General features: G+C 41.2%; 1 protein-coding gene across 6 annotated transcripts in view; it reads right to left on the bottom strand.

Annotated features, from left to right (window-relative positions):
• PRKCE (protein kinase C epsilon) overlaps positions 1-25541 on the bottom strand; it is a 498124-nt gene that overhangs the window by 97283 nt on the left and 375300 nt on the right. The window lies entirely within an intron of this gene.

The raw sequence follows: 25541 nt of genomic DNA on the forward strand, positions 1-25541 counted from the left end.
CCTCATCTTGGTCTACCTCACCAATATAGCCTCCTGGTTGTCTCACTGTCACTTTAAGCAAACATGGGCAAAACCAAACTCCTTAATTTCCCTCTCAATTATTCTCTTTCTTTGTCACTCTAAGCACCACAATCTTCCTCTCACCCACTAAAGCCTGTCAACTGAGGCTACATTTGATTCAGCCTCTCTTATCCCATTCATTTAAGCTGTGCCCAAATCCTGCCTCTTCACCCTCCTCAATATTTCTAAGATCCATCCTTTATTTTCTATCTCTACAGCAAAAGCTTGCATCCAAGCCCTCATTATCTCCTGCCTTGATTTCCTATAACTGCCTCCTCTCTACAGATATATAGACCCACATTAGTTTTTGACATTTTTGTTAGCCTAGCAGTATACATGCTACTCTTGTTCTTTCTGCCCTCTCTGTCTGTCTCTCTTTAGACTAAGTTCTTTGAGGCATAGACCATGCCTTCTTTTCTGTTGGGAAAACTATGGTCACCTCCAGAAAAATAAATAGCAATAATCTCTGAGGGCATAACTAGGCCATCCTACGTCATCTTTGAAGAGGTGTGAGTGATGACCAAGAACCTCCTCCTAGATATTCTTGCCAATTAGTTTTATGTTGATACATGGTTCTCTATAACCTATTAGTTGTTTATATGTGAAAAGATACCATTGTTGGGGAACGGACTTCCATGTAAATCCCAAACAAAAGTTGAGACTGAGAACTACAGCTTTTGATGTACTGTTTACAACTGAGAAATTATCACTGCCTACCACTTTTAGGAATTTATTATCATTATATCAGCCCTTAATTCACCCTACGCTTTGTTTGTTTTTCACTTAACATTTAATGAGATCACACTGTAATGAAAATGTATTCATAGAGCACAAAGTACAATTATTACTGGCAAGCTCAAGAGTACAAACCTTTCCCCAAGTGAACCTTAGGAGCTGTGTGACCCCACATGCAGTTGAACGCAGCCAAATTAACTGAAATATCACAAAGCAGAAATAAATCATCCAATGTGTTTTCCAGTTTCATATCCAAGACATGTATCCGTGCTATATGCCAGGCAAGCAATCTTTTCACTACAAGCCCTAGACTGTAGGATCTAGCCCTGCAACCGTTCAAAGCACAGAAATCAGGAAAGGCATCAAACATATACTTCTCAAATAGAATTCACAGTTGATAAGACTTATCAGCATTCTCCAAGTACCATTTTTTCCTTCTTTTATGTTTCTCATACAAATGGGTGTGCATAAATTCTTCCTGATTCTCACTAAATCCTTAAACTAAGTTCATGGTCTCAATAGACTTTTCTAACAAACAGTATCAGAAAGTTACATCTGAATCAGATTTTTCCAGACATTACTGAAAAATATTTCATAATCATGCTAGAAAAATTAGGAATGTGTGCTGATTGAGAGTAAATTTAACACACAAAAATAGCTCATACATGACTTATATCTTCTGTTAAATGACAGAGTGTTTTGTGCTATAACAATACCAAGCTTGTTATCAATACAAAAGTCAAAATACACAAGAAGCCAGATAAATACATCATGTCTTTGGTATGCTGTGTAAGATGATATTTTATTCAAATCATGAGTGTATTAAACTCTTTCCCAACTAGCACAAAACTGTGATTACTTAACTCTATTTAAACAGGATGCTCAAACAGTTTGTTTAAAATTACCTAAAACTGCAGCAACTGTCCCACCCATTAGAACTTGAATAAACATTTCCTGCTTCTGATTGAAATTGCACAGATACACTGGACTTAGTACACAAAACTAAACAAGAGCCTTAAAGAACCAGAGATGGAAATGAACCAGAATCCTAGATTCAAACATCTCCCCCAGCCCCAATGTTGGAAAGGGTCATCTGCACAATGAGTAAGTGTATTGTGACAGACCCAGACCAGTGGGGTACAGGAGTCTGGTAGAGGGCAAATATACTGGTCACTGGATGAGTAGTTTTCTATTCCCTGAGTGACCAGAGCAGGGGCTGCACTAGAGCAATCAGGAACCTGCTAGAACCAATTAAGGCAGAAAGGCTGATTAGTTCACCTGCAGCCAATCAAGGCAGGCTAATCAAGGCACCTGGGTTTAAAAAGGAGTTCACTCCAGTCAGGCAAGGGGGAGCCAGAGGAGAGGAAGTGCGTGTGAGGAGCTGGGAGCAAGAGGCACAAGGAGCTGAAAGTGAGAGGGTGTGCTGCTGGAGGACTAAGGAGTACAAGCGTTATCAGACACCAGGAGGAAGGTCCTGTGGTGAGGATAAAGAAGGTGTTTGGAGGAGGCCATGGGGAAGTAGCCCAGGGAGGTATAGCTGTCATGCAGCTGTTACAAGAGGCACTATAGACAGCTGCAATCCACAGGGCCCTGGGCTGGAACCCGGAGTAGAGGGCAGGCCCGGGTTCCCCCCCAAACCTCCCAACTCCTGATCAGACACAGGAGGAGTTGATCCAGACTGTGGGGAAGATCACGGAGGTGAGCAAATCTGCCAATAAGCGCAGGACCCACCAAGGTAGAGGAGGAACTTTGTCACAGTATGTAAGACAAGAGATATGGAGAAATACAGAGAAACAAAACCTCAAATTCATTTTATTTCCTTTCAGATTTACTCAAACATAGTCCTTTAACAAGAGACTGTGACATGTAAAAAGGCAGTTATGTTTATAGTGATTATTGTTTCCAATTTTTCAGTGTCTATTTTAAGGCCAATTATGGCTTTTTAAAATAAAAAAATTAAAGACAAGAATAATTTTTTCACAGTGTTTAAAAAAATTGCTTCTATGAATGACTAGAAGAATGACTTCCACTGTAGTCTCGTGTTCCTTGGGATGAACACCCAGAAATGATGGTGAGAGCTCACAAACAATTTTAAACATTTCAAGAACTGTAAGTCTGGGGTATTTTCAATGTGCATTTTATAAAATCTATTCTCACTCTCAGTGTTTGAATCAGAGGTGTTATCAGTAGTTATAATGTACAAATGGAAATCTATACAAACAAGAGGTAACAAACATAACAAAAATATTTCTGACAATCCAGCTGCTTTAATTTTCTTCAGGTTGGTTGGAACTACCATTTTTATGCACATAAATACTCAGTTTCATTCCTCTCTCCCTGGTGCTGTTTCTAATAGGCTTTCGCACTTTGCTTTCTAGAGGAAGAATGGTCTTGTGGTTACACAATGGCCTGAAAGTTGTGTGATCTGAGTCTGTGACTCTCAGAGAGTCACTTACTCTCTCTGTGCCACAGTTCCCCATCTGTAAAATGGAGATAATAATCCTTCCTCAATCATAGGGCTAATGCAAGGAGATATTGTTATACTTCTGAGGTAGTTAGACACTACCGAGATGGAGGACGTATAAGATCCTAAATAAAAATATTGCTCAATTGCATTTTTATCTAACATTGTACAAACGTTTTGAGGACTGGATGGCCCAGTTGGTAGCAAGATACTTTCCAAATATGAAACCAAAGCAGGTCAGCTGTAGCAGACATTTGAAGAAGATAAGAGTATTCTTCTTCACTTACTGTCCTAAACTGTTGTATGAGAACATAAGAACCGCTATACTGGATCAGACTAAAGGTCCATCTAGCCCAGTATCCTGTCTTTTGACAGTAGCCAATGCCAGGTGCCCCAAAGGGAATGAACAGAACAGGTAATCATCAAGTGATCCACTCTGTCGCCCATTCTCAGCTTCTGGCAAACAGAGTCTAGGGACACCATCCCTGCCCATCCTGGCTAACAGCCATTGATGGACCTATCCTCCATGAAATTATCTAGTTCTTTTTTGAACCCTGTTATAGTCTTGGCCTTCAAAACATCCTCTGGCAAGGAGTTCCACAGATTGACTATGCGTTGTGTGAAACAAATACTTCCTTTTGTTTGTTTTCAACCTGTTGCCTATTAATTTCATTTGGTGACCCCTAGTTCTTGTGTTATGACAAGGAGTAAATAACACTTCCTTATTTACTTTCTCCACACCAGTCAAGCTGAAAAGTCCCAGTCTTCTTAATCTGATATGGAAGCTGTTCCATATCCCTAATCATTTTTGTTGCTCTTTTCTGTACCTTTTCCAATTCCAATATATCTTTTTTGAGACGGGTTGTCATAACATATTCCCAGATTTGGACCTTAGCGTCCAAAATATGGATGTTAGCATGAAGACCTCCAAGCTTAGTTACCAGCTTGGACCTGGTAAAGCTGCCACCCACCCAAAAATTAGAGTGTTTTGGGGCACTCTGGTCCCCCCAAAAACCTTTCCTGGGGACCCCAAGACCCAAATTCCTTGAGTCTCACAACAAAGGGGAATAAACCATTTCCCTTCCCCCCTCCAGGTGTTCCCTTCCTGGGTTCCTGGAGAGAGATACAGAAGCAAGCTCCGTGAAACTAAACAGAGGGATTCCACCCTCCCTATTTCCAGTCCTGGAAACACAAGTACTTCCCTCTTCACCCAGAGGGTATGCAAAGTCAGGCTAGTAAATCTAACACACAGAGATTTTCTTTTCCCTCTGACTTCTTTCTCCCACCAATTCCCTGGTGAGCTGCAACTCAATTCCCTGGAGTCCCCCACTAAAGAAAAACTCCAACAGGTCTTAAAAAGAAAGAAAAAATACATAAAAATGGTCTCTCTGTATTAAGGTGACAAATACAGGGTCAATTGCTTAAAAGAAATATGAATAAACAGCCTTATCCACAAAGAATACAATTTAACACATTCCAGCAACTACACACATGTAAATACAAAAAAACAAACCTATGGTCTTCCTATCTTTGTACTTACAACTTGGAAACAGAAGATTAGAAAAGCAGGAGGCAGAAAAATCCTCTCATAGCCGAGAGAGTACAGGCAGAAGACAAAGAACAAAGGACTCACACACAAACTTCCCTCCACCCAGATTTGAAAAAGTCTTGTTTCCTGATTGGTCCTCTGGTCAGGTGTTTCAGGTTACTCCTTTCCAGGTAAAAGAACATTAACCCTTAGCTATCTATTTATGACACGGGTGACCACATCTGAACATAGTATTCAAGATGTGGACGTACCATGGATTTATACAGAGGCAATATGATATTTTTTGTCTTACTGTCTATCCCTTTCTTAATGATTCCTAACATTCTGTTCACTTTTTGACTGCTGCTGCACACTGAGTGGATCTTTTCAGAGAATTATCCACAATGACTCCAAGATCTCTTTCTTGAGTGGTAACAGCTAATTTAGACCCCATCATTTTATATGTATATTTGGGATTATGTTTTCCAATGTGCATTGCTTTGCATTTATCAGCATTGAATTTCATCTGCCATTTTGTTGTCCAGTCACCCAATTTTTTGAGTTCTTTGCAGTCTGCCTGGGACTTAACTATTTTGAGAAGTTTTGTATCATCTGCAAATTTTGCCACCTGTTTACTCTTTTTTCCAACGTGTGCTGTTAAACAGCTGCCACTGTCCTTCCAATAATTGGCTGCATTTCAGCAGAGTGTAGTGATTCCTGTTTAAAATAAAGGATTCTATAGCTTGTGAAGCCTTTGGAAGTCTGAGGTGAAAAGTATTACCATATATTAGTGCAGGGTGTTATTCATAAATTATTACTACTATGATTATCACCATTTGAAAGCAGCTTTACTGAAATTATTGAAAGGTCTCAAAGTCTAGTGGATAAGCACCATCTTTGCTGACAGCCTCAGTAGTAAATGAACAGACATGCAGACCAAGATGGCCCCTCATTCCTTGTGATGACCCCTCCAAAGTGTATTGAGGGATATTTGAGGGGAGTAGGCAGAACAATGTTGTTCGTGCTGTACTTGGTGTGTGTCTAAATAGCCCACATTAGGTTTCCAGGCTGTTCCAGGAAAACCACTATTAAAATTCACTTGCTGGGAAAAAAAAACAAACCAGAAATAAAAATAGCTTGTGGTGGGCTGGCCTGATTGGATACAAACTTTTACCTAGAAATCAGAAAAGAAAACAGCATTAATGCCATGCTCCCTTCTCCCCCACAATCCACCCATTTTATATCACTGGCCCTGGACCATATTCAGCCCATACTATGAACCCAGTCAGTCGTGGTCCAGGCAGGTTGTGGCAGGAATAACAACTGGTAGTGCTGAGTGATACCTTTACAATTCCACTATGTGCTTAGGTGGATTGTGGAGTGCTCAGGGCTAAGAGTTGCAAAAGTAGTTACCTAACTTCACCCTCACACTCTAGCCAAGTAATGGGAAACAACAAGCTGTGATCTGGTCAAGACAGGCTATATTATGGATGCAAGTTAGGTTTTCAAACTAATGCTTTTGAAGCTTGTACAGAGTTTCTTATAACCTCTATATTAGATTAGTCTAATACATTGTGTTTGTGGCCTAGACTGAAATATAAAATGAAGCCTCTGACTAGGGTTTTAACTTGAGCAGGATGCCTGTGCCCCAATTTTAACTTGCACAAAGCAGGCGTTGTACATTATTTTTGCCCTGGGGGTTTTACTATTGGCTTCCTGTTATGTATCAGGTTGTTTTTAGAATTAGAACAGAATTTGTTTTATTCAGTCTCTCATCTCCCTAAAGTAACCCAAAGTGCTTTCCAATGAGCCAGATGCTGCTGGTGTACAATTGACTCTGTAAGCTAATGGGGGAGCCGGTATATGCTCAGCACTAGATCACGGACTTCTGGAGATTAGTCTATCATAACCAGGGAGTGTTATGGAATGTTAAGTTCTACCAGCTAGGCCAGGCCATCTTACAGAGATTCTAGCTTTCTATACACAGATGGAACAGATTCCAGGTGGTTCCACAGCTTCTGAACTGGATCTAGAAGCCTTCCATTTTCAGGTATCACAATCTTCAGGGGGAAGGATAGCTCAGTGGTTTGAGCATTGGCCTGCTACACCCACGGTTGTGAATTCAATCCTTGAGAGGGCCACTTAGGGATCTGGGGCAAAAATCAGTACTTGGTCCTGCTAGCGAAGGCAGGCAGCTGGATTCAATGACCTTTCAAGGTCCATTCCAGTTCCAGGAGATAGGTATATTTCCTCTTATATAATCTTCTCCCTATCGTTTAACTCCAGCATGTTGAATAATTTATGCTAAGGGTGTGTTCAAAGAGCCAACCATTCTGCCCACCAGATCCTGAAAGGTCCTGGTGTTACTAGGGGAAGAAGGTTAAGAGGCTAAAACAGAACCACTTAGGGAAGATAATGAAGAGGGTGGAACCACTAATCTCTCTCCTGTTTGTTCCTCTTCCACTGAGTTACTTCTTGGAAAGGGTTTGTGGCTTGGGTGGAAGGACAAGCAACTTCCCATGGGAGGCTATGTAAAGGAGAAAAAAGTGCATAAACCAACGTTTCAAAATTGGTTCACACAGTTAATTTAATGTACTGTATATAAGTTATTTGTCTGGTTAACATAAAGCCTGACACTAATGCTCGTTTGCTTGCCAAGAGACAGTAATTAATAACTCACAAAAAACTGCTTAAAAAATAAAAATATACACATCCAGGCTACCTTGGAGAATTAATCCCATTAGCACCAGTGTGCACACATACTGTACATAAACTTCATTTCTTCTGCTGTCTGCTCCAGAAACACTGTCCACCACATTTTCTTTGTTGTTTATGTTGTTCCCTGTGCCCCGGAGGGAGAGGGGGAATCAGGACAGTTGTTCCCTTTATCTGCCTTCCTTCTCAAGAGTAGTCATCAAAAGAAGCTCAGGGAACATTAAGTGAAGCATTCAGGCTTCTACCAATTCATCACCAGAGGGCTGCTATTCATTGAAGCATCAATCTTGCACCTTCTATGGGGCAATCATTGCCCCCCATCCATTAATCAACATGCACTTATAGCCCTGTGCTACAGCGCTCCTGTGTAGAACACCCACCCTTAGGTTATTTGTTTTTTCCTACTACTATTATTATTTATATTACTTTAGCACAGGGGTGGGCAAACTACAGCCCACGGGCCACATCCAGCCCCCAGGACCGTCCTGCCCAACCCCTTAGCTCCCGGCCAGGGAGGCTAGCCTCCAGCCCCTCCTCTGCTGTCCCCCCCTCCCCTGCAGAGCAGCAGTGTGTCTGGCTCCGGCCGGTGTGGCAGCCAGACACACTGCTGCTCTGCATGCTCTGCTCGGCGTGGTAAGTGGTCCAGGGCTGGGGCATTGCATAAGGGGCAGAGGGTCCTGGGAGGCAGTCAGGGGACAGGAAGAAGGGGGCAGTTGAATGGGGCGGAGGTTCTGGAGGGGGACGGTCAGGGGACGGGAAACAGGAGGAGTTTGATAGGCGTGGGGTCCCAGGGGGCCTGTCTGGATGCAGGGTTATGGATGGGGTTGGGGCAGTCAGGGGATAGAGAGCAGGGGGGTTGGATAGGAGGTGGGGTCCCAGGGGAGGTTAGGGTTGGGGGGTCCTGGGAGCAGGTGGTCAGGGGACAAGGAGCAGGGGCGGGTTGGATGGGTTAGGGGTTCTGAGAGGGGCAGTCAAAGGACAGGAAGTGGGAGGGAGTGGATAGGGGGTGGGGGCCAGGCTGTTTGGGGAGGAACAGACTTCACTACCTGGCCCTCCATCTAGTTTTGCAACTCCATTTTTTGTGGCCCTCAGGCCAAAAAGTTTGCCCACCCCTGCTTTAGTACCTAGAAGTCCTAATCTAGGCTAGTTGACTTGCAATGCCTTGATAAGGGAAATTCCAAAATCACTCTTGACCAAACAGAAGACTGTAGGATTATTATTTGTCCATGCCACAGTAATGGCACATAACATATGGAAATTTTGTATATAACACGGTGGGGCGGGGGGTAGGGAGAGAAGTGCATTCAATCTCTGCCCTTATTTTAGGACCTGATTCTGCAACCTTTATTCACTAGAATAGATCACTGATTCCAACAGGACCACTCATGTCAGTAAGATCTACTTGCATGACTAAGTGGCAAAGGAGCTGGCTCTTCATTTGTACTTTCAGAGAGTTTGCGGGTGGAAGGGAAATCCTATGCTTCATTCAAAAGAGCTAACTGAATGAGATCTTTGCCAAAGTAAAAATATTCACTAGCAGAGAAATAGCTCTTCTCTACTATGTGAAGTGTTTTAATAATGTTCCCACGTACTTATAAACAGAGGTCAGCCAGTGACAACACTTGGTTCTAGCTTGACAGCACAGCAAGAAACTTTGTACTGCACTGTGATCATCAGAATAGGACAATATCTTTTGTAAATTTTCCATCAGTTCACAAATCATGCCCTGGGTGCCAGAAATAATTTATGTTCAACAATTTATTTGAACTCAATGTTCTGAGTAATATAAAATTATTACATTACTGTACAATCAGAATTCTGTACTGGGATCAGATGAATTCCCTTGAAATGGGAAATTAGCATGCAGTAAACATTCAGGCAATTGAATCTCTCTGTGTTTTAATTAACATACAAACAAACATCGGCTCCCACAACTTTAGAATAACAGGGGATTACGTTACAGTATTTACCGATCAAGCTCTCTTCTGTGGGATCCCAGCTAAGCCAAAACAAAATAAATATGACAGCAAAGAAAAAAAGATACGACATTGCTCCAGAGGAAGTTTAGAAAGTCCCTTCTTCCCCACCCCGTCTTATTTTGTTTGAGAATATCTCATCCTTCCACATCCACGCAAACCCTCACACAATAATTGTCTGCTTCCCCTGGTGTATGGCATTGATTCACTACAGCTCTTAGGGGAAGCAGCAAGGTTAACAATGGTAGGCACACCAATGAAGCAACATCTTTTTTTCCAAATGCCCACTGAATCTCATTTCCACAAATACAAGTTCAGCCCCCCATACAATACACATCTGAGCGGAAAGGGTTCAAGTGTGGATTTTATCATTACAGAGACAAAATGGGTGACGTAATATCTATTATCGGACCACCTTCTGCTGGTGAAAGAGACAAGCTTTTGGGCTCCACAGAGCTCTTCTCCAACACTGCAAACAACACTGGATTTTATCAGTTATTTATTATTTGTATTGCAGGAACACAGAGACCTCCCCAATCATCGACTGGGACCCCACGGCACTAGGCACTGTACAAAAGACAGAAAAAGACAGTCTGTGCCCCGAGCAGCTTACAACCTAAGTATAATACAAGAGACAACAAACAGATGGGGGAGTACGAGGAAACAGTGAAAAGATAATGGTCAGCAGATAAAGCAGTGTTCACTGCATGCCAGCTGCCCAGTCACTGTCAATTCAAGCCACAGCCTTTGGTGAGGGTAGGTGTGAAGGTGCACTGCCCCAGTAGGAGACCCTTTGCTTCAGGCAGCATACGCCTCCCCTAACACCTACTGGGCCTCCCTTTGAAAGGATGCAGAGTCAGTTCCCCTCCAAGGGGAGCAAGCTTAGCTGGTTGGTACATGGCAGGGAGAGGGGAATGGGCCCTAGACCAGCAAACAGCCTTGCACATTCCTTGTGTTCAGGAAAGAGAATGCAAAGGCCACAACTGTGCCAGGCTTTATGGGGAGAGGGAGCAGGACCCCTTTAAAAACTCTCCTCCCTGAGGCCCCAGGCAATGCCAAACACCAACTAATCTCATACTGCACATCATTTTACACTGTCCTTTCTTACTCAGGGACAACTCATGTCAAAGGAAAGCCATTTAATAAGACAGAGATGATAATTAAAACCAGAAGATTTCCCAAGAACCCTACTGACTTTTACTGGCACTCTTGGGAGTCTGACAACGTCACAATGTCTCATCACAGAGATATGAACGTTAGTATGACCAGTAGCTTGTGGGTGGGGTTCTGACAGCGTGTAAACCCTCCTCTCAAGGCTACAATTGTATTTGCTCAGAGCTTTTGTCTGTACCTACCAGAAGTACCTGTTTTATTGCCTCACCTGAGCAGTATCTAATGGGGGCTCTTTCTGATACATTGTTTGTTGCATTTACTTGCACCCAGCATTAATTTACCCATAAAATCTTATTTCCTGCTTTGACAAATTCCCATTTGACAAGACAACAGACATGATTAAAAAGGCAGACCAAGCTACAAAGAGCAAAACAGCATTAAGCATCAGCATCAATAATTGAAAATGAATTACTAAACCCTCACTTTTATTAAACCCCACAATTATTAAAAGTTCACTTTCTATAAATCCCCCATTCATCTTAAAGCAACTAACACAGGCATGAAAGCTCACATTCAGTACACACTCAGCCAGTACATTTACCCAGTGTATAGACTGACACCAAGAGAGGGAGGGGTTGTCCCTATCGGTCTTAGTACAGGACCTAGATTCTAATCCCACCTTGGATACAGACTCTCTCTGCAGCTCTGGTCTAGTCACTTAACCCATCTGCATCCCCAAAATTGAGAATAAAAGAATAAATAATAATACTTATCTACCACACACAGGATAAACTAAAGGGTTTAGTTTCGTTCAGTTAGTTAAGTTAGTTTAACTTCTGTGCCAGGGAAAATAATGGAGCAAGTAATTAAAGAAATCATCTGCAAACACTTGGAAGGTGGTAAGGTGATAGGGAATAGCCAGCATGGATTTGTAAAAAACAAATCGTGTCAAACTAATCTGATAGCATTCTTTGATAGGATAACGAGCCTTGTGGATAAGGGAGAAGCGGTGGATGTGATATACCTAGACTTTAGTAAGACATTTGATACGGTCTCTCATGATATTCTTATAGATAAACTAGGAAAGTACAATTTAGATGGGGCTACTATAAGGTGGGTGCATAACTGGCTGGATAACCGTACTCAGAGAGTAGTTATTAATGGCTCCCAATCCTGCTGGAAAGGTATAACAAGTGGGGTTCCGCAGGGGTCTGTTTTGGGACCGTCTCTGTTCAATATCTTCATCAACGATTTAGATGTTGGCATAGAAAGTACGCTTATTAAGTTTGCGGACGATACCAAACTGGGAGGGATTGCAACTGCTTTGGAGGACAGGGTGAAAATTCAAAATGATCTGGACAAATTGGAGAAATGGTCTGAGGTAAACAGGATGAAGTTCAATAAAGATAAATGCAAAGTGCTCCACTTAGGAAGGAACAATCAGTTTCACACACACAGAATGGGAAGAGACTGTCTAGGAGGGAGTATGGCAGAAAGAGATGTAGGGGTCATAGTGGACCACAAGCTTAATATGAGTCAACAGTGTGATACTGTTGCAAAAAAAGCAAACGTGATTCTGGGATGCATTAACAGGTGTGTTGTAAACAAGACACGAGAAGTCATTCTTTCGCTTTACTCTGCGCTGGTTAGGCCTCAACTGGAGTATTGTGTCCAGTTCTGGGCACCGCATTTCAAGAAAGATGTGGAGAAATTAGAGAGGGTCCAGAGAAGAGCAACAAGAATGATTAAAGGTCTTGAGAACATGACCTATGAAGGAAGGCTGAAGGAATTGGGTTTGTTTAGTTTGGAAAAGAGAAGACTGAGAGGGGACATGATAGCAGTTTTCAGGTATCTAAAAGGGTGTCATCAGGAGGAGGGAGAAAACTTGTTCACCTTAGCCTCCAATGATAGAACAAGAAGCAATGGGCTTACACTGCAGCAAGGGAGATTTAGGTTGGACATTAGGAAAAAGTTCCTAACTGTCAGGGTAGTTAAACACTGGAATAGATTGCCTAAGGAAGTTGTGGAATCTCCATCTCTGGAGATATTTAAGAGTAGGTTAGATAAATGTCTTTTAGGGATGGTCTAGACAGTATTTGGTCCTGCCATGAGGGCAGGGGACTGGACTCAATGACCTCTCGAGGTCCCTTCCAGTCCTAGAGTCTATGAGTCTATGACTGCTGATGCAAATTTCATCCTCGAAAGAAGCTGATCAGTGGTTGCCCTGATGCTGTCCCCAGGAGCTTTGGGTTGGGGAACGAATTTGCAACTTGTAGTTGGGGCTCACTAGGAGCAGCAATAGAGGCTGCCCTGGGGATGTGCGAATGTGTATCCCCAGCCATGAACTTTCTCCAGACAGCAATGCCCAGCTCCCAGTACAGTGGAAGTTGTAGTGCTTTTTGGACTATCCACCAGTATTGTACCTCTGCCCTGGGTTGAGCTGGGGTGCACTCATGCTAGGTGAATCAAGCCCGATATCTGTAACAGGCTTCAAAGATGTAACATGCTACTACATAAGTGCACTGTAATGAATAATTTATCCTTGATCATGATATCAAAATGAAGTGATGACATTACTGTAACATTAGCAGTAGCTTGTCTTTAGCTAGGGGCATAAGGAACATTTCTCTTGCCCATTTGATAAACAGAACTAGGTCCAAATGTGCAAAAGTGTATGAGCAGAAGGGAATAAAGACTTTTTGCATCCCTGACTTTGCACAAGTCTAATGGTACATGCTGGTTGAAGTTTTATGGGCCCAAATCCTCTCTATGAACATGCACATTGGAACTTCAGAGAGACAAGGTGGGTGAGGACCAACTTCTGTTCATGAAAGAGACAAGCTTTTGAGCTTACACAGAGCTCTTCTTCAGGTTGGAACTTCAATCATATCCAAAAACATGTGGACAATTTTGAAATGCTGGCCCTGTGTATGCATGTGTAGATGTGCACATGCTTTTAATAGCTATGTTTTCTTCATAGGCAGGATGTGCCTATAATGCAGTGGCTCAGCAACAGTTTAGTTTGGCCACCAGTCTTGTCAATAACATTCCCTCATTCTGGACCAAGAAAAGGGGCTTTAATATGCAGCAAATGCCAACTTCAGCTTATCTAAAGCAGTCCATATTTTCTTCAAAGCCTTCACAAAATTTTCCTCTTTGATTTGTAATGCTGCTAGTTAAAGGATAAAACTTTACAACACACAGCATCTATTGCAACATCAAAGATGATTACAGAATAGTCCGGTAGTTTACTTATCCACTTTGGAATGCTCATAAAAAAGAAAGATGTGTGCAATAGGAATTTGCAAAATGTGTTCTCTTTAAGATAAACTGACAAAGGAATGTACATGTGCATGGATACAGTAAGATCTGATTTTGACACACACACACACACACACACACACACACACACACACACACACACACACACACACACACACACACACACACACACACACATTATATATAACTTAAATGGTGTCATGTTTTCAAACCCTAGGAAGGTATTTAAGACGACAATGGAATGAGCCAGTTCAGAAAAATTTAAAGCTAGTGTGAATATTGTCCTAGAAAGTGCAATATGACTCAAAGCTCAAAAGAGAATTCGGGAGATGGAAATAGCCAGTTTAGACTAGGATTTTGGTATTGCTTTTGCAACAAAGTTTTTAGCCATCCAATGACATCACAAGATAGAGCTACCAAACAGATGGACAAATCAACTTCAGAAATAAGGTCTGTGGCTGGGAATTTTGGTAAATGGTCCTTAGATAATGCAAACATTTATGTCAATTATTAAGAAAAAGAACACATCTGCACTTTTTTTTAACCTTAAAGAAATACTGGGCTAATTTCAGCCCTGGATCACCCTGGCTTCTGCTAGCATAACCGAAAGTATAAGGCTCCTGCAATGGGAAGTTCATGCAGAAGAGGACTGTGGTGGTGTCAGGGACCTGTGCCTGCTTGCCACAAAATGGGTGTCTACAGTTAACCAGTGGAGGCCTTAGATCTGGCAATATTTGCTACATATAAAGGGGCATGGCTGGTGGATGTACTGATTCAGCACAACTCCTGAGAAGTCTCTGCTGGTGAAGCTCCTACTGTGTCCCAACAATAACTTAAAGCTATTCCCCAAGCAGAAGAACCTCTGAGAGGAATGAGTAGGGATACATGAATGCTTGACTGTCCTAACCCAGGGTTGAATCCCCACTGGGAAGCAGGGCCCCTCTAGTGGTGCAGAAAGGTTCAGTGGGGTGACTGTGGACAAATCACTTCATCTTTCTGAGCCTCTGAAACTTTAATTTGATGTCTGTGACCATGGGCATCCAAGCAAAGTATTCTGACTATCACTACACGAAGAAGCTGGGGGAACCACTGGTGCTGGGTGAGCATAATTGCAGGAGGAGGAGAGGTATTTTTGATGGTGGAAGCTTCCTAAAGCGCAAGAGAACTAATCCAGCAGGCAATATATTTTGAAGACTAGTACTGGTATAATGGTCTTTTAAAAAACGATGCCTGAGGGGCTACAAGTGGGTGACCAGGGTGCTAGGCTAAGGAATGTAATTGTGGTTGTATTACTATTAATGGAGGTTGGTAATACAAAATATAATTCTCTCATTTATTTCCATGTTATTCTGGAGAAAAGATTTTTATTCACCTTATTTCAAGTTTATAAAAGATGAATCATACTTAACACCATGAGGATTATTCATTTACAATTCATGAACCAACATTAGAGAGTGAAAGCATTTAAAATAACGTTGATAGGAAAGAGTAAGAATGCACAGAGGTCAAATAACTTGGGTGTTTAAAGTTCTTCAACTCCGAAGGAGCCGTTCAAAGCTTTTTTCCACTGCATATATCAATGAATTGTGACATCTGCATACAATGCAGTAGTGCAGATCACATGTAAAAAAATAGTACAAATTCCATTCACCAACCACAATTAAAGATTTGTTAAAACCCTGAACTTTCTACAATGCAGCAACGAATATGAAATCATGTTCAGGAAAGCACACCATTCAATGAAGCCCATTAGGGCCCTGATCCTATCATTTGATCCACACAGGCAGAACCTTGCAATGGCCCTGAAGTTAACTGGGTGATGTGTCTGGGTCTCAGCAGGTCTGATGGCAGGAGTGGGACTTAATTTGTTACTGAATTGTTCACATGTTGTTATGTTCCTATTAGTTTAGAGTATCAGAAATAAAGCCAAGAATTCAGACTGATTTAAAGTATCTGATTTCAATTAATACAGAGAAGATTAAGTCTTTGTACAGTACTGCCATTGGTGGCAATGAGCATTCTATGCACCAATTCGGGACAGTGTAAAAACCAAAGTACTGGTTACAATCAGGTAATTTATTTTATTTAGATTACATATACGATAATGCAATTCCTTGAGCATTTCAGTTGGACTGAGACAGCACTGTTAAGGAGAACACTTGAAAACTCAGTTAAAGCAAGAGTACCGTTCTAAAGTAGTTTCAAAATACCTACAATTCTCCTCTGTGTCTGAAATTGCTTTCAAAATGAATGTAGTTCATATCTGTGTCATGGGAGCATTTTTTTTGTTTGAATTGTCGCACACAGGAAAAAAATAAACTTGAAACTGATTCACACAAACTCAAACATGCCTCCCTTTCTCCCATCAGGTGGACTTTTTACAGCAAAGCCAATGAAAACATGTTTCTATGTCTATACTGAACGGGAATAAAACAATAAAAATTATTTCAGCTGCTGCAGTTCAGGAAGTAAAACAAAAACACCAAGTAGGAGCAAGGAAGAAAAAAAATTCCTGGCTTTCAGTCTCCTTGTTCTCTCTCTAGCCTTATTGTCCTGCTGCTAAAATAAGTCGCTCACTGGAAAGAAAGCTCACCACCACTTTCAGAAAGAGGTTTGTGTTTTGACAATGTTTTTTAACTCCCACAAAGTGCTTTTTGATCGACTCCTTGGGAAAAAATAACAGCAAAAAAAGCCAAAGTGAAATATTTTGTATTAACAGTGGGAAGTCAACCTGTGAAAAAGAACACAGACAGCGTACGGTATTGTGCATTTACTGAGAGTACGTGCAGCGGCTGCAAGTTGAAATCCTGTTGCTGAGATCTTGCAGAATACAAATAGGGTCTCAGAGTACTTGAGAGCACAGTAGCAGGGAAAAACGCCAAACCAAATTCTGCTCTTGCGTGTATGCACAGTGGTATTCTGTACCATGGGTTGCCCCGAGATCAAAGGAGTTGGCTCCACATATGCCAGGAGTCAATTGGCCTACTGTGTCTTATTTAGATCACATTTTCCATATAAAGCCAAGCTAATTTTCTGCCACCACAAGCAAAATGTTACTTCTGTGGGATCATTTCAATCCGCCTCACTCCCCTAAAGCCCAGCATACCCGTGATATCTCTTTGGTTTTGATATTTGGAGAACCAGTTAAAACCCATGAAGTATTTGGATGTGATCCAGCTCCCACTTTAGCACAGGTTACTGAAGGACTCAGGCCAACTTAACCCCACATCCCTTTGCTCTCCTCACATTCCTTCTGCTTCCAATTTCACCATTCTGTACCTAGACAGTTGTACAATGGAAAAGGACAACAATGACCCAAAGAATGGCTTATGTTTACTGCATTTATTTTGTTTTATTGGAAGTGCAAATCTTTAAGTTCTATATCAACAGTTAATTCTGTAACAACTTTTTGCAAAATAATTCAAATTGACCCAGTGTTAACACTATAATACTCCACAGCCAAGAGAAAGCAGGTGCCCATCTTCCCCTCTACATCCCCACTTTAGTAAAATCCATCCCCTCAGAAAAAGAAAAAAAGCCTGGATAAAATATATAGGTTTTCCAATGTGTCCTGAAGGCAATCTGGCAATACTCACTTAGGGCCAACCACTGGCTGGGGACTGCAGGAGTACATTACACTCTAGCCACTCCTCCCTACCCCCGACACACTTCTACTTGGAGGCAGGCCCAGCAGGAAGGGCCAGCTGGGGATTTCTCAGCACTGAGGGAGCCCCCTCCCCCAAATGAGTTATGGAGTCTCAACTCTGTGTGGTGCCTGAATGGCACACAGAGAGCAAAGTGGGGATTAAATCTGCCCCTATAATTTTTAGGAAGAATTCTAATATATTGTAAAAAAATAAATAAATAATGGAAAGGTACTATTCAGACCCAATGTTATTAAACGTCAGATCTAAATAATGCCACCTTAAGATCATTTTGATTTTATACTGGACGCTAAGGAACAGATTTTAAAATCACTGCAAGGGTCTAACTTTTACATCACACCCAAAAAATTAGGCAGAGCTAGGTAAAGCTCCAAATTTGGGTGACACACAGGTCCGTGAATATGTTGCCCAGAGATTGCAGAAGTCGCAGAATGCTGCAGCCAGAGCTTTAACTAGATCCAAACTACGGTAATTGGCCCTATTACGTGACCGTATTGGTCCCATTGTGGGTGAGGTAATAACTTTTATTGGACCCTCTTCTGTTGGTGAGAGCTTACACAGAGCTCTTTTTTAGGTCTTCCACAGGTCAGACCTGAAGAAAAGCTCTATGTAAGCTTGATAGCTTCTCTCTCTCACCAACAAAAGTTGGTCTAATAAAAGATATGACCTCATCCACCTTGTCTGTCTAATATCCTGGGACCAACATGGCTACAACACTTCATGTAATAGGGTCAATTGGTTTGGATCTAGTTAAAGCTCTGGCTGCAGCATTCTGTGACGTCTGCAATCTCTGGGCGACATATTTACTGACCTGTGTGTCAGCCCAATTTTGGCACTTTACCTCTGACTAATTTTTTGTGTGTGTGGTTTAAAAGTTAGACCTTTAACATTATTTAAATGTAGTTTTGTTTGATTGAATAAATATTTAACATCCTGGACAGTGAACTTGTTCCTTCCTAATGTTTCTTTCCATCCTGACACAATGAATCAATGGATCTCTGCCAGAGTTATCCCATCTTAAGAAGGGACAAGATGTGTATCCTCCAGATGAGGTGGCCACCGAATGTCCTGAGTTGCACTGCACCTTTTTTGCAGCCTGTGCTATGTTTAATATTGGTATATTTATGTCACATCAGCGTAAGAGACTTACACATTTAAATAATAGACTATCTGGCTCACGAAACCACTATAAACATATAATTTCCACACAATATCAAAAATCTTGAGACACTTTTAATGATAAGTTAATTTTTGAAATGGGGCCAAATTCACACTGGTGTAAGCAGGGCACAACCCAGTTGACGTCAGTGGCGTTGTGCCTGCTTATGCCAACAATTAATTTGGCCCACAGTGTTTAATTTACTTTGGCAACACCCAAGTGAATAGTTGCAGTATCACTACTTGGCAGTACTTTGTATGCACAAAGACTTAAGAACAATGCATTCCCTCTGGGGCTCACAGATTGGTTAGGACAAAATCAGAACCAAAACCAAACCTTTACCAATTCCACAAATCAAACCTCTTCTGAAGCTCAAGAAGGTTCCATTATCTTTCTGGTTTTTCTGTTTTCATGAGCATCTGCCCTTTTTAGTTCTGAGTGGGATTAGAAGCAGATTCACTCAATAAGAAAATTGAGTCATACTTTTTTCTAGCCCAGTTAGAGACAGGAGGTACCAGTTCTGACAAGATTCCCAGCCCAGTAATGCAGAGCAAAGAGGTCTTTTTAGTATAGATGTAAACAACAAAATATTCATCATTTAAAACCTCACAAGGCTCTGAGAGCCCTCAGCTCCCATTGAATTCAATGGAGTAAGAAAACGTATGCTACACGTGCACACATGCATGATTAAAAATCCTCGTATTTATCAAAATATTCAGAATCCAAGGAGACCAAAAGCAGCAATCTGAAAATAACCTGCAATGCCTGGACAGCTGCTGCTGTTCAGCACAAGGGTGATAATACCTAAACTGAATACAGACACTATCCTTACTTGATCTGACTGTGCAATTGCCATTAATGCCAACAGCAACTGCACAAATAAGACCCATATGACTCCAAGTGCAAGGTTCATGCCTTGTCAGGAACTCTGTTTTTAAGCAGACTCTCACTGCAGCAGGTTAGTCTGTAGATCCAGTTCTACCCTCCACACATACCCACCTAACTCCTTCTGAGCCATCAGCTGTTGTAGACTGCCTTGAGGAGAGGGGTCAACATTAATGTCTGCAGGGAAAGTCCCTCAAGATGTATGAGTGTGTGACCCCTCCTCACCTGATTAGAAGCCATCCACTTTGTCCCTAACCCCTTTTCAAATGTGAAGATCCCAAACCAGACCGACTCAACATAGAGGCACTTCTCAACTGGTTTCCACAGGATTTAGTTCTCCTTCATTCATGGGAGTAGAGAGGAATATCTGGTCCTATGTTTTGGCATTTCTGGTTCATATTGAAATTGGTAGTTTTCCTGCAGCTACCAAGCAGTATTAAAGTAATCATAATCTTATATTTACAAAGAACTGTCTATCACTCTGTGGCATTAACAATATTTTCAAAGGCTTGCTTTGGGTGTAGGCTGGGGAAAGGGATGCATTTTTGATTTCTCCATTTCCTTCCTATGATTGTCTGTTCTTATAATAATACTAAATACAATTTATCTGGGTATATTTTTTTCCTTTTTATTTGTCACTACTAAGCCACAAGAAACTTGCAAAATTCTGGTCCGTTAACATAGTCCGTGCATTGTTTCATCCATTAAAGGAGATCCATGGTAATTGCTCAGTAATGAACTGTGGAATTCCATGTCTGCAGATATGAAACGTGAGTTTTCTTGAATATTTGCTTATAACGCCATTCCTCTTCCTTCCCTGGGAGGTTTTGATTACACAGGTTTCTGTGGCTACATTACATGTTGTTCTGTTTTGAAGTGAGTTCAATAGGAAAGCCTGTATATCGCATATTTAGCATGAGAGTTTACAATAGACAGTAATGTTATTTTAATTCAACCTTTAAAAACAACAAGTACTTTGACTGGTTAACACTGCGCAACTTTGGATTCCCTCTTTCTTTTCTCCTGGTATGCTCTGTGGGAAACAGTTGGAAAACTCCGTCTAGCAACCTTTCACATTGATAGTTTTCACCATTTGGCACAACAGTGAGGCTGTAAGTACTAGTTAGTGTTGCTGGATTTGCAACATGAAGCATTCTACTATTTTTAGAATGTGTAGTCTCCATTTGGAATACACAAGGCTACTCTACAGCATTAGTCTGCTAAAACATTCTTTCGTAGATGAAGAAAAGGAGCTCTTGCTTATTTTAAAATTATGAGAACCCCTAAGCAATTGTGTTTCTGAAACTGGATTCAAACACAATGAATTCAAAGGGAACGGCTGGGGCACTCGGATCTTTTGAAAATCAGATCATTTATTTAGATACTTGACAGGAGACTACCTTTGGGCACTTGTTTATGAATGTGTTGGCCAAAGTTTGCATCAAATTTCTGGATTTTAGACCTTGAGAAGAACTGAACACTGAAAACTAAACATGCCATTTTGTGGATGCTCTGAAGTAACTTGCTATTAATGAAATATCAATTCTGCAAAATAGCTTCTCAAGAAGAGGAAATTAAAATGAATAGTGAATTACACTTTACGATATAGTGACTAATTACAATGTAGTTACATTGCAACTATAGTGTAATTACACTATACTCTATTCTAAAACTAATAATTACAAATTAGCAGTAGTAAAATCTCTAACTACTAGGAAAGAAGTATGGTAGCAGTTCTCTTTCCTCCTTCTCCCTCTGCTGCTGCTAGTCTGCTCATGATCATTATGAAACATGAGGCGCCTATCCCCAAGCAGTTCAACCATGGTTCGTACTTCATGAGGAAAGCCAGAAATATTTATTAAGCCGTCTTCAATTTTCTTCACTTCTGCGGATATGTTGGTGACGATTGCTTCTCAGTGTAATGGACAGCCATGGCATCCAAGCACGGGGCCAGACAAAATGAAATAGAAGCTTAGCAGAAGCATATGGTATCTTCAGTATTTTCACAGAAAGAACCAGAGGCAAGGCAGAGATACAAAGAGTATCACTGTAGTGTAATCACCTTCCCCTTGCCTGTGCTTGTTAAGGGTCCAAGTTGTTCTAAGATCTTGGATAAAATCTTGACATACTACTGATGGGGGAAAAGTGGTCCTTATGGTAGGTCTTTAAAAGAGTTTCTAATGCACAAATGATATCATCAGATGCAAATAAGCTGCAAAAGTAAGATCAGGGCTATATGCAGTGCTCTCAAAGATAGATGCAAGACGATTATTGTAATCATTTCTCAAAACAATTTTCCACGCTAGACAGTGATCTCAAACTCAGCATTTACACTAGAGTTCATTGAGATATGCACACTAACAAAATACACCTAATGTATCTATCCTCACATGGGAAAAGCCAGCTGCTCAGAAGGCTGGAAAAAGCAAGTCAGGAGAAATCCCTTAATTTTATCCTTAAGGTTCTCTTGAGTCTGGACTGATGCAATAACGTGTAAACCAGGTGGAGAAAACAGTGCTTGGACCGTTCTCTCACTGAGGAGACTTGTCATTGATCAGATAAAAACTGCTGTGTTATTGAAGTTACTCTGATAAAGCAATTTATCCTTGGACTTAAAGCACATCATCATAGATTTTGCTTGCCACCCACCCACAACTAGTCTAGCAAATCTAGTCAATGTAAGGGAACGGATGTTTACCAGCAACATGAAGGACAAAACTGACATTAGGCCCATGGGACCAGAGTATAATCTGTTTTATACTAATGTACTTCCACTGAGTTTAGTGGAATTACTTAGACTGGTGTGAGATCAAAATCAGGCACATACTCCTAGGAGTGACTTTAAATCACTGGGCGAGGGGGAGGTTGATTATACACACACTTTTTAAAAGAGTCACATTATAAAAATGTCAAGGTTGCAAAGTGAAGCACTCAAAAGTCAGGAAATGCCAGAATTAAGGTTGCCAGTGCAATCTTAATTTGTCCCCCTGGTGTCCATGCATTATGATGCAGTTCTTAATTACATGATCACATTCTGCCTCATTCAGGGCAGGGATGATGCTCTGGGTGTACATCAGGATTGTGTAGCGAAGGAGACTTGTCTATAGGACTCTTCTCTCCTTTGCTGCAAAAATTGGAAGGTGTATAGTAAATGCGGTAGGAACTGCAGGAAGAGAACACATGGTTCTATGGTTTAGGCAGTTGAATGCCACTCTGAAGAACCGGATTCTATCCCATCCCAATGCCAAAGAGTTCCTACATGATGCGAGACAAGTCACTTCAAAAGAGTCACAGTTGGCCATTAATTCTTTATTTTCTGGGCTTGTCTTGCAGAAATACTGAACACCCTCAGCTGCAACCAAAGGTGACTGGAGCTGTGCCTTGAACATATAAAATGCTATATAATGCTAAGCACTCTGAAAAATCAGGCCCTTTGTATCTTCAGATCGGGCACCTAAAGTTAGCGGACATTTTTGAACTGTGCCTCAGTTCCCCAGCTGTGCAATGGGAACAACAACAGCACCTAATCGCACAGGGCACTATGAATATAAATTCATTCATGTTTGCGGAACACTCAGATACTACAGAAATACACATGAGGAAATTAATAAGTTTATATTCAGGAAGGGTTTGAATGGTGCGTGTTAAATCAGATCTGAGGTTACACATTTAATGAGTGAGAGATCCTAGGGAAAAACAGCATGTGGTCATGTAACTAAGGAGTGTATCATAATGTACATACACTAGAATGACAGTAAGGTTACTTGGGAAACCATAATTCTGGCATTTCCTAAACGTTGAGGGCTTGGCTTTGCAACTTTAATGTTCTTTTAATTTTTTTTTTTTGTGATGTAATTTTATATAGAAGGCACAGAGTTCTTGTTTTTAGATAGGTCATTTAAAGGCTTGCCAGGGAGAGGACAATTAACTTACACTTTATGGACAAATTCTCATGGGACCTAAGCCAGCGTGTGGTGAATGGAGTTTGGGTAGGTACCATATAAAAACTCTTAGATGCCATGTCCAACAAAGTAAGATATTCTTCAGGAAACCTTAAGAAAAGGTTTACAAAGAGAGGCGGGAGGTGAGGTGCAGAAAGAGATAATTCAAAGGTTCACTTCCATGAGGCTATAGCAAATGAGAGTAAGAGTAAGTGGATGGAAAGTCAGGCAAGTGTAGGAAAATGGAAATGATCCTCTCTAAAAAGGTTGTGGATAAAATCCTGACTCTGTGGAAGTCAACGGCAAGGCTCCCATTGACTCTAATAGGGCCAGGATTTCACCCTAGCAAGATTCTTATGAATACGGAAGATACTCTAAAGGAAGGGGAAATCTTGTCAGAGCTGCTGACTAATATTAAGTCAACTTTAGAAGCAGTTTTTTATATTTTTTTGCCTTGTCAGCAGGTTACTTGTATATCTGTGGTATGACTCTGACCTTATATCCTCAAAGGCATGGCCCACAATATCTAGGGAAACATGACAGTGGGTGCTGACAGAGTGGGACATGTTTAACCTTGGCAGGAGGGAAGGAGGGGAGCTTAACAATAAGCATTTTTCTTTTTTTTTGAAAGCAGCTGCCTTCTTGAACTTCACTTAAGCAGAGGAAGTAACATCCAGCTGGGCTATTGCTATAACAAAGGCTTGGACTAGTACAGAAGCGAGGTCGGGAAAAAAGGGGAGGAGGAGAAGTCTGACATCTTCTAAAATAAGATACTTTGTAACTCAGTGTGGTTAACTGGGTCCAAAGACCTGAGAGGCTGAAATCTTCTCTGCTCAGCTAAATTTAAAGAGAAGTTTGGGGTTTGAACAATCTCAGAGACTGTTGCAGATGAGGTTTCAAAGGCATAAGAAAGAGAGACCCCAATCAGTCAGGCTGAGTTTCATTGTCTCACTAAAAAGAGTATTTAGACATTAGTCTATGGTGTACCATGGTGAGGAGTGCCATTTACATAGGTAGAGAAAGAGATGTTTTCTTTTTTTCCCTCATAGGTCTCTCAGGTATCTCAGCCATATTTAACATCTCCCCCGCACTAGTACTACAGAAGTCCACAGTCACTATTTACGTTTAGGTGGCTTTCATAGCTCTAAGAAAGGGGAAATAAAACAATGAGCTACTGTACCACTCTGATCTTCAAATAAACTCTGACATGGCAACCACCAAGGCTAAGGAGTTACACAAGCAGGTTCCCATGTATCCAGATGAAAATGCACAGTACCCCTTAACATGCCCATAATACTCTGGTCTATAATTCAGAAACTTGAAAGACAAAACAAACAAGGACTGGAAGGTGTGACATCTGATTAAAAAACCCAAAAACAAAACAATGTACCTTTTCTATTGAACTGTTCTTATATGCCCTGGAGTTTTCTGTGGAGTATGTAACAGATGTGGAGTTCATAAAATGGTATTCAGAAGAGCTAGGAGCCAAGGTGACGTACCTTCAGATCAGCAGAAGCTTTATGAAGACTAAGTTTATCATTCAAATTTCTTGAGTTTGGCCAAATTGTCAAACCTAATCTTCTTATTGGGTTAGACATATCCATTTGCATGTGGTAGCAAGTGGTATATGAATGGCTGAGGATTTACATGCTCCCTTTCTCCAGCTCACTAAAATATTGCAGGATAGTGTGGTACTTCTCAGGTTTGTGTAGTGCATTTAACACGAAGAGGGTCAGCAAAGGAGTAGGGTGCAGAGGTGCAAAGAAAGAGGGTGCTTTCCTCACTGTATAGTTTAAACAGTTTAGATTCTTCTTAGAATTGACTCACAGTTTTCCTCTGATATATCTGCCACATCTTCACACCATTCTGACATCCTAGACACCAATCAAAATGTGTGGAGCAAAAATCCCTTTTTCGTGCTGGGCCACTATTCTGTGTTTTCTCTTTGTTTTCTTTAAGGAGAAAGACTACAGGTTACTGCCATCAGATTCTGAGCTTTCCTAAAGGCAAAAATTGAA

The sequence above is a fragment of the Gopherus flavomarginatus genome, chromosome 4 (genome assembly GCF_025201925.1).
Source record: "Gopherus flavomarginatus isolate rGopFla2 chromosome 4, rGopFla2.mat.asm, whole genome shotgun sequence".
NCBI classification, from domain to species: domain Eukaryota; kingdom Metazoa; phylum Chordata; order Testudines; family Testudinidae; genus Gopherus; species Gopherus flavomarginatus.